The 12,901-nt window shown below is 39.9% G+C and overlaps 1 protein-coding gene and 1 long non-coding RNA gene across 5 annotated transcripts in view; one reads left to right on the top strand and one right to left on the bottom strand.

Moving 5' to 3' along the window:
• MACROD2 (mono-ADP ribosylhydrolase 2) overlaps nt 1-12,901 on the bottom strand; it is a 978,088-nt gene that overhangs the window by 854,063 nt on the left and 111,124 nt on the right. The gene's annotated exons all lie outside the window — the stretch shown is intronic.
• The window catches only part of LOC308473728, a 60,787-nt gene continuing 55,035 nt past the window's right edge, over nt 7,150-12,901 (top strand). Inside the window, exon 1 of the long non-coding RNA XR_013984255.1 lies at nt 7,150-7,415. This is a non-coding gene — a long non-coding RNA (uncharacterized lncRNA). The remainder of the gene's footprint in view (nt 7,416-12,901) is intronic.

Here is a 12,901-nt window from a genome sequence, read left to right as displayed (position 1 = left end):
AAGACATTTAGAACAGAAATACCTTTAAAAGTAACATATATGCAACTGATAAATTATAGAGGGGCCAATATGCTATAGTGAAACTGTCTTCTCATTATCGTTTTACAGCATTGATCTTCGGCTTGAAAAGTTAAAGCCAACATGTCATACTTTCCCCTGATCTTATAGTAATCTATTTTCTATCATGATTATATTTGATAGTGTTTGTTATATAAAACGAAACTAATAAGCACAAAACGAATATACAACAAACAAACAAACCTAGTTGTGTCCCACTTAAATGTTCAATAAATTCTAAATAATTTTGCAACTTTAGATACCGTGGAAACAGTGACATGAAGGTGAACATTAGTTCTACATTCTTTCTTCAAGATTCATGACAAAAAGACTCAAAAGAATATTTCAAAAGCTTTGAAGATAAAAGAAATGACAAGCAATCAAATAGATGAAAGTGTACAGATTCTTCGGGAAGGAGAAGAAGCAGGCTGCAATAGTCAAGGTAGAAGCGCTTTCTGATGGTGTAGGACAAAGCCTTTATTTGCAGGGTTGTTTTTTATCTATCAAATTGTAGGTGATTTGTTCACAAGACATCTCACTAAGTTTGTTCCTGAAGCTTATTATTGAGAAGCTTGGTTCAGCAGGAACTCTGTACACATAGCAAGACCACATGTGCAATTTGGCTTGGCTCTGAGCGACAGGAAAGGCACCAGGGTGAACCAGGGGATGTCTCTAGCGTGCAAACCAGCACTGATTGCAGCATGATTGCAGTATGTGCCAACCACAGGCATATTACTATGGCGAACCAAGGACAGCTTTTTCACCTGTGTCATATGTTATGGCACTTGTGTCATGTCTGAAAATCGCTTTTTGCATTCAGTCTGAGATTCCCTGCTAGTTTCCCTATAACAGGGTGCATGCCCACAATCTGCTCTATTTTGGTGAGCACAACAGAAAACCGCTGTTCTCTGCTGTTTTTCAGATGTTTTGCAGAAGGGCTGCAGTAAGTTGCCTCTGCCTCTTTCTCCCCCTGTACAAACTTCACCTAGATCCCTTCTTTGTCTTCTCTTTTCCCTGTTCACCTTGCCGCTGAACCATGTATGCTGTTTCTTCAGGTTTAGTTAGGATTCCTTGCAGAAAGGCATACAGTGGTACCTCGAGTTAAGTACTTAATTCGTTTCGGAGGTCATTTCTTAACCTGAAACTGTTCTTAACCTGAAGCACCACTTTAGCTAATGGGGCCTCCCGCTGCTGCCGTGCCGCTGAAGCACGATTTCTGTTCTCATCCTGAAGCAAAGTTCTTAACCCGGGGTAATATTTCTGGGTTAATGGAGTCTGTAACCTGAAGCATATGTAACCTGAAGTGTATGTAACCTGAGGTACCACTGTATATCTGCCAATGTCTTTTTAAAGAAACAACTCTCTCACACATTTTGAACCAAACTGTGGGTTTGGGAAATTCAGAGTTTGGGAATTCACACAGCCATTGTTTATCTGACCACTAATTATGGGCCTTCTATTTTGACAGGTGGAAGGATAATTAGAAACAATAAAAACCCTGTCAAAGCTTTCAATCCAAGCTGTGGCCCCCTACCTACAGCTACAGTGGAGACTGCAATTTAGTGTTTTTCTTTCACTAGTAGGACAGGTAACCATAGTGTTTCAACACTCTTATTCCTCCCCAGCATCTGCAATTCCTTATCTCTCTGCCACCTTTGACTCTTGAAAGACAGGGAAAGTACATTTGAACTTGTCCTCTTCCTGGACCTTTCTGTCCCTCTAGTGCTACACTGTGTTCTTAAGACTCTGCCTCCTATTTTCATATAAGGCAACTCTCAGTCTCTAGCTTCTTCTCTATCTCCACAACAGTAACTAAGCATATGGTCCAGGCAATTTATGGTGTGACCCATGTAATGTACTGTATATATATTTTTCCTCTGTATATACCTGTGGCATTATTTTTACTTTTAAAGCGTTTAAATCCATTTTAATGTTACAAATCAACATTACAACTGCAACCCCAGTGCAGTCATTGTAGTTCCCCAGAGCAACCACACTGACATTAGTTTTTTATTGATGAGTGCTAAATTCTCTAAAATAAGAAAGGCATTCATAGCCAGTGCCTGTACAGAAACAGTATATTGCAAATAAATGGTCAAGCAATAATGTATTAATCCTTCATGCTTTTGAACTGCTAGGTTGGCAGGAGCAGGGACTGAGCAACGGGAGCTCACCCCATCGCAGGGATTCGAACCGCCAACCTTCTGATTGGCAAGCCCTAGGCTCAATGGTTTAACCCACATTGCCACCCTCATCCCTAGGTATCAAAAGATTAAATCAGAAAAATGACAGGTATCTAACCATGCACAAAAGACAGGAATGTAAGACTGAGACTGCCACAAATGCACACCTCCAGGGAATGAAATCTGCAGCTAGGTAATTTTCTTTATACAGTAACTGAATGTAGTAACGGATCTTCACTGGACTAGAGAATAAGTACAGCAATGTTATCTTTTCAATGCCCAGGTGTACCATTTTTTAAGGGAACTGGAATGGCCTCTTTCTATCCAAATATAAAATGCATCATGCTTTATCCTGAAGTTCTGGAACTCCTCGTCACTGCAGAAGACCTTTTTACACTTGCACACAGTAGCTATCAGTAAGTGGAAATTTCAACTCATACGAATGCGAATTTGGCTTTATTGTCTGCTCTGCATGTATCTAGCAAGAAAGAATCACAGAATCATAGAATTGTAGAGTTGGAAGGGACCTCAAGGGTTATCAAACCTCTGCAATGCAGGAATCTCTACTATGTCATACATGACAGATGGCCACCAACCTCTCTGCTTAAAAACCTCCAAGGAAGGAGAGTCCACCAACTCTCATGAGAGTCTGTTCCACTGTCAAACAGCTCTTACTGACAGAAAGTTCTTCCTGATGTTTAGTCAGAATCTCATTTCTTATAACTTGAATCCTTTGGTTTGGACCCTAGCCTCTGGAACAGGAGTAAACAAGCTTGCTCCATCCTCCATGTGACAGTTCTTTAGATATTGGAAGATGGCTATCATATCTCTCTTTTTTTACCAATTAATTTTTATTGATTTTCCAAATTTTTAACAATGGCTATCATATCTCCTCTTAGTTTTCACTTTACCAGGCTAAACATACTCAATTCCCTCAAATAATAATAGAACAGCATTAGATTTTTTGCTGCTACATCACACTGTTGACTCATATTAAAGCTAGTGCTCTACCAACTTAATGGTGTAACATTGGAAAATGTCAATCACTTTTGCTACCTGGGCAGTTATCTTTCCACAAAGTGAGAGGCTGGGGGCCACTGATGTTTATTTTGCCACATACGTACATAGTGGGAAGCCAATCTCCAAAACAGACACATAAACTTAAGATACTTACATGGATTATATCCAAAGTAGTGTTAAGTACAGTGGTACCTCGGGTTAAGTACTTAATTCGGTCTGGAGGTCCGTACTTAACCTGAAACTGTTCTTAACCTGAAGCACCACTTTAGCTAATGGGGCCTCCTGCTGCTGCCGCGCCGCCAGAGCACGATTTCTGTTCTCATCCTGAAGGAAAGTTCTTAACCTGAAGCACTATTTCTTGGTTAGCGGAGTCTGTAACCTGAAGCGTATGTAACCTGAGGTACCAATGTAACTTCCTGCTCAAGTGGAATGATTTCTGCTTGTGCAATGGGACTCCCCTTCCCTGGGTGCCCCCTAAATCTGTTCTCCAAGCCTACAGAGCATGGGGCAAATGTAGAGAGGAAAATTCCATTGCTCAAGGAGAAGATGTGCTGCTCACATCACACAATTATTTAGCTGGATACTGACGCATGCTTTAAAAAACAACAACCCTGGAAAGTTCATCTCATATGGAAGTGCACTGAATGGAATATTTCCCCAAACAAATGCTGAAATATGCATCCACCAGACATCTGAGTATCAACAAAGCTTTGCCATTGTTTAGATAGGTGCCAATTTAATTGGCTAAGGAGCTTTCATCAATTTGAATGTATTTATTGATTTTGATCTGCTTTTCAACATTATCTTTATTGTTTTAATGGCTTGCAACTATCTGGTACAAATGCGAAAACAATGCATGTGAACATAGTGCTCTGACTTAATAAATTACTTGACAAAATTATTAGAATGAACAATGGACAGCATAAAATTGAAATGCATAATACAGTTTACTCTAGGGACATATTTTGCCAAACTAGGAACAAAAGCCTTCTCAATATTGGCAAATGCAGAGTTTCAAAAGCGTACTTAAATAAAAGCTGCTCTAATAGTAGGGATATAATAAGTTACTAAACAAAGGACATATTTAGAAAATGTTCACATTGAATGAGTAACAGCAGAAAACTGTACATATTTAATTGGTATTTTGCCCATATTATCAAGATTCAACACAGTTTATTTCTCTAAGCTTGAGCTCTGCAAATTATAATTAAAAAGACATAATAAATCCTCCACCTCAAACTACTGTCAATCTCAAAAATAGATTGCAAAACCTTCTTTTGTTTCAAAGATGTAAAGCTGTATTATTTGTAAGTATCTCCTAATTACTGAAGATTATGTTAACTCTTTAATTTTCAGTGCACTCAAATTAAATAGCCTAGACAAAATAAATGAAATATCCATGCCATGCTTTATTTATCTTCCTTTCTGCTTACAATATTGCAGTTGTTTTTTTAATTAAACAAAAAGCAGCAGTTGCAGGAACAGGAAGACGAAAAATAATTACACATCATTTGATTATCTAATGTAGCTAGTGCGGAATACCACAGCAAGGCTTCCGGTGGCTGTCTCTGTCCAAACACTTTTATACACTAGCCTTGAAAGATCTTCTAGTTGCCAGTTTGCTTCCAAGCCCAATTTAGGACATTAATGTTGATATATTAAGCCCTAAATCTCTAAAGGAGTGCCTCCTCCCACATTGACTTGTCCTGAGACCCTGCTGGCAGTGCAGCCACTGTCTGTGGTACAAGGGGCAGTGGTGCACGAGGGCCTTATTTCTGCTGTTCCCAGATTATGGAATGACCTTCCCTCTGAGACGCATTCTGCACCATCACTATATACTTTGCAATGATTGGTCACGATGCATCTCTTTACCCAGGCCTTTGGTTGAATGAGTATCTTCCCTCCTCCTGTATTGCATTGATATTGTCCTTTCGCAAGGCTGATTTCACCTTTTCCCAGACCAAAAAAGTCTGACTTTAATAAGACCCACTGCAGTTTATGAAGTTGGGTTGTTTCCCTAAACTATAGTAGAGATGAAACAGTTTAGAGTTTGTGATAAGCTGTGGTTAACTGAAAGTAGAAGGAAACACTTATCATTTGCTCCTCATGGCTGCACTGAGTGGGCCTCTGTCTTTGTGATCTGTCTCTTCAGAGGCTGTGTTTACTCATCAGAATTAACACACTCAGTGTTTACCCAACTACAGCTACCTATGTCTGTGATCCAAAGAACATGTGCACATGTATGAGAGCCAGTGTGGTGTGCTGTAATGGTTAATGTGTTGCACTAGGACCTGGAACAGCTTGAATGCTCACTCAGCCATGAAGCTCACTGGGTGACCATGGGCCAGTTATTGCTTCTCAGCCTAACCTACCGCACAGGGGTGTTGCGGGGATTAGACAATGATTGGGGGGGAGGGGTCATGTATGCCACCTTAAAGAGGAATGTAAATGCAATAAACAAATACACTGCAAACAAATCTAAAACCATCCCTGAGGCTTTGCCTCACTCCTCTGCTGCAGCTCCCACTGCTGCTAAGTCCCACTTGCTGCCTTTTTCCATTTTACTTTTTAATTCAGAATATTGTTATGAGTTTGTGGGTGCCAGACCTCAATAATCCCTGGATCCAGCAAGTTTTAAATTCTAATCAAGCCAGGCTAACTTCCTTAACCCCTGGGTCCAGCAAGTGTTAAAATATAAGGTAAGCTAGTGAGTTAATCCTCTGTGTGATGGGGCATTAAGAGAACAAAGGATTAAGGGGGCTCTGTTTAAGATAGCAAGTGGGTGGGGACCCTCCCTCAACTCGCAGATAGTGAGAAGGACAAAAACCAGAACTTAGACGAGTTTGGCTGTGATGTGACCTGGAAAGCAGCAAACTGGAAAGCCATAGAGGCAGAGCACGATGTTTGATTCCTGTGTGAATCCAAAGCTATGGCTATTGGACAAACAAGACCTTTTTAGGGTGTTGCTGCTATGTCCATTGTAGGCTCAGGTTGTATATATGAGTAAATAAACCATATACCATAAAGACACCATAGTCTCTGCTGTGCCTCATTCCCAAAAGGAAATACAAACCCTGGATGGAACCCCTGAAATCTCACACTGCTCAAATATTAGGGTAGCATGCAACAATGTATTTGCAGAAAATTGCATCTAGATGTAGCAAAATGGGAGTGAAGATAGCATAAAATAGCAGCAGGAGGAACAAAGGGCACAAGATGAGCACTATGCAGAAAGCAGCTGTTCTTCTCCCGCCTCCTCACACATACACTGGAAATCCTGAATCCTAGAAAACCAAATCATGTTCCTATGCAGAGTGCTAGATTAAAATAGCTTGTTCAGGAAAGCCCTCCCTCAATCATCCACTATTTTTGAATTGTACTGTATCAGTTTTGAACGCCCTGTCCTTCCCTCCTTTGGTGATGAGGATAGGAAATGCAGCCAAACACAATTTGTCCTGAAAAACAGATGACTAGAAAGAGCAGCATTCAATGTGTTCCTAAAAAACACTGAGTTCTAGTAAAAGAAACTTTCCACATGGTATGATGGCTGAGGAGGGATTCTTTTAAGCATCAAATCCCTTATCTATCACTTCAAACAGAATCACATTCACAATGTTAACAAATCATCATTGTGTATACAGTACATGTTATTTTCTGCAACTTTGTATTTACGTTTGTAAAAGTAAACTGAACAGAATGCCAAAGGTTTTTCTTTTAAATACATACTTTTGTATTAATTTTTTTCACAGGGTCCTATGTTGTTTTAAAAGAATTGATGCTTTTGAATTATGGTGCTGGAGGAGACTCTTGAGAGTCCCATGGACTGCAAGAAGATCAAACGTATCCATTCTTAAGGAAATCAGCCCTGAGTGCTCACTGGAAGGACAGATCGTGAAGCTGAGGCTCCAATACTTTGGCCACCTCATGAGAAGAGAAGACTCCCTGGAAAAGACCCTGATGTTGGGAAATATTGAGGGCACAAGAAGAAGGGGATGACAGAGGACAAGATGGTTGGATGGTGTTCTCGAAGCTACAAACATGAGTCTGACCAAACTGCGGGAGGCAGTGGAAGACAGGAGTGCCTGGCGTGCTCTGGTCCATGGGGTCACGAAGAGTCGGACACGACTAAACGACTAAACAACAACAACAAATGTTGTTTCTGATGCTGTTTAACATATTTATAAAGCAATTGGGTGTGGTAACTGGGGCCTGGATGCAGTGGTTGGCTACATGCACTGAGTCTGAATGTTGGCAAGATAGTGGGTGAGGGGCTCCCAGGTCCAGGAAATCAGTCAGTTGTTTGCCTTAGATGGGCATGCACTCCCAGGTGTGTAATAATAATAATAATAATAATAATAATAATAATAATAATAATTTATTATTTATACCCCGCCCATCTGGCTGGGCCTCCCCAGCCACTCTGGACAGCTTCCATAGAATCCAAAAATACAGTAAAATATCACACGTTAAAAACTTCCCTGAACAGGGCTGCCTTAAGATGTCTTCTGAATGTCAGGTAGTTGTTTATCACTTTGACATCTGCTGGAAGGGCGTTCCACAGGGCGGGCGCCACTACCGAGAAGGCCCTCTGCCCGGTTCCCTGTAGCATTGCTTCTCGCAATGAGGGAACCGCCAGAAGGCCCTTGGCGCTGGACCTCAGCGTCCGGGCATAACGATGGGGGTGGAGATGCTCCTTCAGGTAGTCTTGCAGCGCTCCCAGATCTAGCTCAGTCAATGGAGGTGCAGGTATCCTCAGTGGCTAGGAGTGCCTTTTACCAGTGTTGACTGATAAAACAGGGACATTCTTGGATTAGGATAGTTTGACCACAGCTGCCCATGCATTGGCAACCTCAAGGTTGGACTATAGCTGTTGGACTACGGCTTCTGAAGATGCAGCTATTCCCTTGATCTCCTGATTATTTACCTGCTTTAATTTCTATGTTTTTAAAACAAGATTGGAGGTTAGTTTTTGCACATTTTAATCATGATTGTTTGTTTTAATGAAATTATTTTATTGTGGATTTTTAATTATAAGTCGTACCTTGGTGATGAACGCCTTGTGACTTGAACGTTTTGGCTCCCAAACGCCGCAAAGTGTTCTGGTTTGTGAACGTTCTTTGGAACATGAACGTCCGACATGGCTTCCGCAGCTTCCAGTTGGCTGCAGGAGCTTCCTGCAGCCAATCAGAAGCCACGCCTTGGTTTCCGAACATTTTGGAAGTTGAACAGACTTCCGGAATGGATTCCGTTCAACTTCCGAGGTACGACTGTAGTTTAAGATGTTCTACAAGAAATGGTAGTTCACAAAACATTGCCACTGTAATGTATTCTAACAATGTTGTGCAATTGGTTTTTATGTTTTACAAACTGATTAAAAACTATCTGGGCATTACACTACCTGGGCATTAAGCAGTATATAAATAAATTAATAAATAATTAGTAAAAAGAATTTCTGGAGAGTTTCCTTCTCAGAAATTGTTACACATATAAACCTTTGAATACTGTATTCAAAAATCAATTTGGAGATTTGATGCAAAATGCCACTTGGGCACACTACTATTTTCTCCTGATATTCCCTTTATAATGTTCTCAGTGCACTAAGCAACCATCATAATACGCCATCTGTTTAGACACTATCAAGGGTTTTGCAGTTATCATGCCATCTTAAGAGTTCAAAGATAATAATGAGAAAGTTTCACAAGAGGGTTTACTGATAGGCATTTTAATTTTTCAAACATTTGGTCATAATTGCGCATGTTAAAATAGATTATGGATTGATTAATACATGGAAAGAATTTACTAATGTGTGAAACTTGGGGTACTGGCATAAAGCAAGCGGCATGCTTTCAGCGGAGTATCTCATTCTGCTTTCTTGCTCGACAGAAAATTACTTCAAGGCACAAGTGGATTGCAATTTTTTAAACATATTCATAATAGATGAAGACACTGGGGAAACATAAAAAGCTTGCATTGCTATACATATTGCCAATTAAGAATGCTCACCCTGTATAGCATTCGTACCACAATTAACAATGCAAGGACATTCAACAGGTAACACTGCATTTGGGAAAATAAAGTCATATGATGACTTTTAATCGCATTCTCAGATCTACAGTGAATTATGCAATTTTGCCTATCAAAGTATTCATACACACGTACCATCCACACCTATTTTCTAACAGGTCTTCCTGATTGCCAATACATTTCTTTGTTAATAAACATGTGTAAAGTTTCCATTTTTATTTCTATTTTCATGTTCCAATGCAATGACAACTCTTTTTAATGGGCTCCTTCAGAATGGCAGGATATAAATTCAATAAATAATAATAGTAATAATGATAGTTATTCATATGAAGCTTCTCTAGCCCATTAATATGCCTATTCAGGTTCTATCATAAATAACACTTTATCCAGATAAAGCAAAAATTCCATGTTCACAGGCAACAGTATTATCACTCACTACCAGATGTTAGGAGATAGGGAGATATGGCCTAATAGCCACGGGAGAAGGAAACAGTGTTGGAGTAGATGGGCCAAAGCCTGATTCAACGAATTCTTTATTTTTTAATAGGAGAAGAATAGACATTTCAAAAGCCCTATTTTTATTAAGGGACATCAGTGGCAATCATATTCTGAATACTGGATGGAGTAGCATTTGCCTTGAAATCTGAATTTCCCCTGGTCTTGGCTCTGACTTTGGATGTTCAAATGACAGCTGCGGCTGCGGCTGCGGCTGCGGCTGAGGGGGAACAGTGGGATTTCCAAGCTTAGACTCGTATGTCAGCTAGATCAATTTCTGGACAGGGCAGATTTGGCTATGGTAACATAGGCCTTAATTACATCACAACAACTGCAATGTGGCCAGAAGGCACATGAAGCCGCGACTTTGATGATGTTAAGGAGGTTTGGTCAGTACCTGGATGTGTGACTACCTGGGAATCACATGCTCATCGTGTTGAGTTTCATGACAGAATAAGGGCGGAACAGAAACAAAATGAAAATATAATAAACAAGGGTTTGGAAACTTCTGCTTGGTCAAAATGTGGTAGCTTGGAGCAAGAATTGAGGGGGGAAATCGCACATGCCCTATTTGTTTCCAGACACAGTGTTAGTTTTGACTTTCAAAGGACTATATCAATGAAACCTGAGGCCTTAAGACTCTTTCCAGATTGTGCTCCCCCTGGACCATACCCCTCATTGCCACTGTTCAACACCTTCATTTAGTGCTTTTGCCTGGCTGGAGTATGTCCTTAAACATGATTATGCAGAATACTTCATCTCAATTTGCTACATTGCCTGTAGTGCTCACTGATTGGAGCTTTGTTTGGAAATGCTACATTTTTAATGTTGCTGTCTTAACTATTTGGTTATCGTGGTTTTCAGTTTTATTTATGGTTCTTTCTTTTTTAAAAAAAAATTCATTTGCGTTTCTAATTCTAAGTCAACAAAATATGAACAAAAATAATATGTATGATTCTTTTTTATAAGCTACCTTGAACTATAGGTTGCATATGGAAGGAGAGGCATACAAGTTATTTGAAACAAGGATGCACACAAATGGAAGCTAACAATTAAATAATATGCATGTGAAAAAGCCTGATAGTGAAATGATGAACTCTAGGCTTTAAAGTGATTTTCTTTCTTTCTTTCTTTCTTTCTTTCTTTCTTTCTTTCTTTCTTTCTCTTTAAAGTAATGACATTTTATCTAAATCTACTGTTTTAAGGGCCCTTACATCTCTTTTCATCTTAAACTATTGTTCATCATTTTTTATTCAGTGGAAAACCTTAAGTCCAGTCATAGAATCATAATATTGTAGAGTTGGAAGGATCGTCTCTAGTCCAACCCCCTACAATGCAGGAATCTTTGCCCAACATGGGGCTGGAACCCATCACCTTGAGATTAAGAAGCTCAGTCTCTACCAAGTGAGCTCATGCAACACTGTCAACTTTATTACTACTTGCTGATGTAGAAAACAAGGTTTCGGTTAGCCAATCTCCAGACAAAGCTGATTTGTCAACATCCATTGTATTTCACCCTCAATGCCCCCCCCCCAACTATTTACATTAGCTTCCTTGCCTGGATGTGAGAGACTGAATGTTTATCATCCATTCAGATTGGCTCCATAATTATTACAGATTCCTGGATGCCTATGTGCTCCTCTTCCACACTTTCACAACAATAGCTGCTTTGTAAAAAAAGCAACCCACATCACCTGCTCATTGTGTGGGAGAGACTTGTTCCCTGTCTACAGCCCAAAGAGAGACAAGGCAACCTATGCCCTAAGGTGGCTCATTCAGACTCTTGTCTCTATATTTAAAAAGAGAGAGAGAGAGAGACAGTAAACCAGTGGTCTAATAATGACTAAAGCCTATCTGTCTGACTGGCAGAGCTTGAATTGCACACCAGGCCTACTATTTTGGTCTGGCAATGGTTTTGGAACTTACTCCCTTGCACTGTGCTGCACGCATGAACAACACACACTCACCTAAATAAAAAATATCAAGACAATTTCCTTATTTGTGATTGCTCACATAGTTCAGTTCATGATTCATGGTTATTTCAATGATTGATTCAGAAAAATGAACATCTGCTTACACTAATGTGAGGTGGGGGGAGTAGTGTCTCACCAATGTTACTTTAAATCTGAGGGGAATGAGCCCCTGAGTGTGAACTATGAAGTGGAACCACAACACACACACACACACACACACACACACACACTTAATGCTATGTACAGAAAAAAACCTAGCTTTGGAATTTCAGTTATGACAAGCAATGCACTAACTGCTTTGTACTGCCTGCTTTCTCTTGGCTGAGTTTGAGGAAGAGTTTCCCAATGATTTTCTAAATTGAAAAAGTGTGGGGTTTGAGGTATCTGCCTGATATCACATTAGCTGACACTCTCTTCCTTCTCACCAAAACTAGAATATGTTCTCCTGCCACTCCAAAATAAGGATACCTCGGTGGTGGAAAGGGCTCTATACAGTAGACCTGCAACTTACACAAATTTAACTTGTACACATTCAGTTTTTCACATTTGGCAAAAAAATTAAAAAGGGGGTGGAAAGGAGGCAGGAATACGGGGAAAGCTTTAGCAATCCCACCCACCATTGTACCCAGTGTATTTTGTCTATACACAATTTGGGCATTATGTGGGAACACCAGAACGTAAGTTGCAATTCTACCCCATATAATATGTAGTTATTCCTTCACATTTAGACTGAGCCACAGCGCTGAAAATATATTTTAATGCTAAACTTAAGTGAGCCCTGACTGAAGTTAAACTATTATTTTTGCCTATGTGGCATAATTAAATAGTCCTTTCCCTTTCAGAAAATGAAAAGGTTTAATTTCTGGAAAAGGGTGAATGTGGTTTTGAATTTAACTGAATTTAACTGAGGCAAGTGTTCCCTTGCCTCACAAATACACAATCCTTGGGTGGGTTGATTGTTCGTGCTTACCGCAGCTCTTTAGTACAAAACAACCTCACTAGCAACATTAAGGGCTTATCCACATTTACCTTTCCTCTGTTCTTTCCAGGCATGATCAATGCTTTAAAGCTCCACATCCAAGCACCATTTTCTCTCTCTCCAGAGCTTTCCCTGCAAAAACCTGCTGTTTAAACCTCAATCAGAGCAAA

This window comes from Podarcis pityusensis (assembly GCF_964106645.2).
Source record: "Podarcis pityusensis genome assembly, chromosome: 3".
Taxonomy (NCBI): Eukaryota; Metazoa; Chordata; class Lepidosauria; order Squamata; family Lacertidae; genus Podarcis; species Podarcis pityusensis.
The sequence above is the reverse complement of the archived record's forward strand: the minus strand, read 5'-3'. Positions and strand labels throughout refer to the sequence as shown.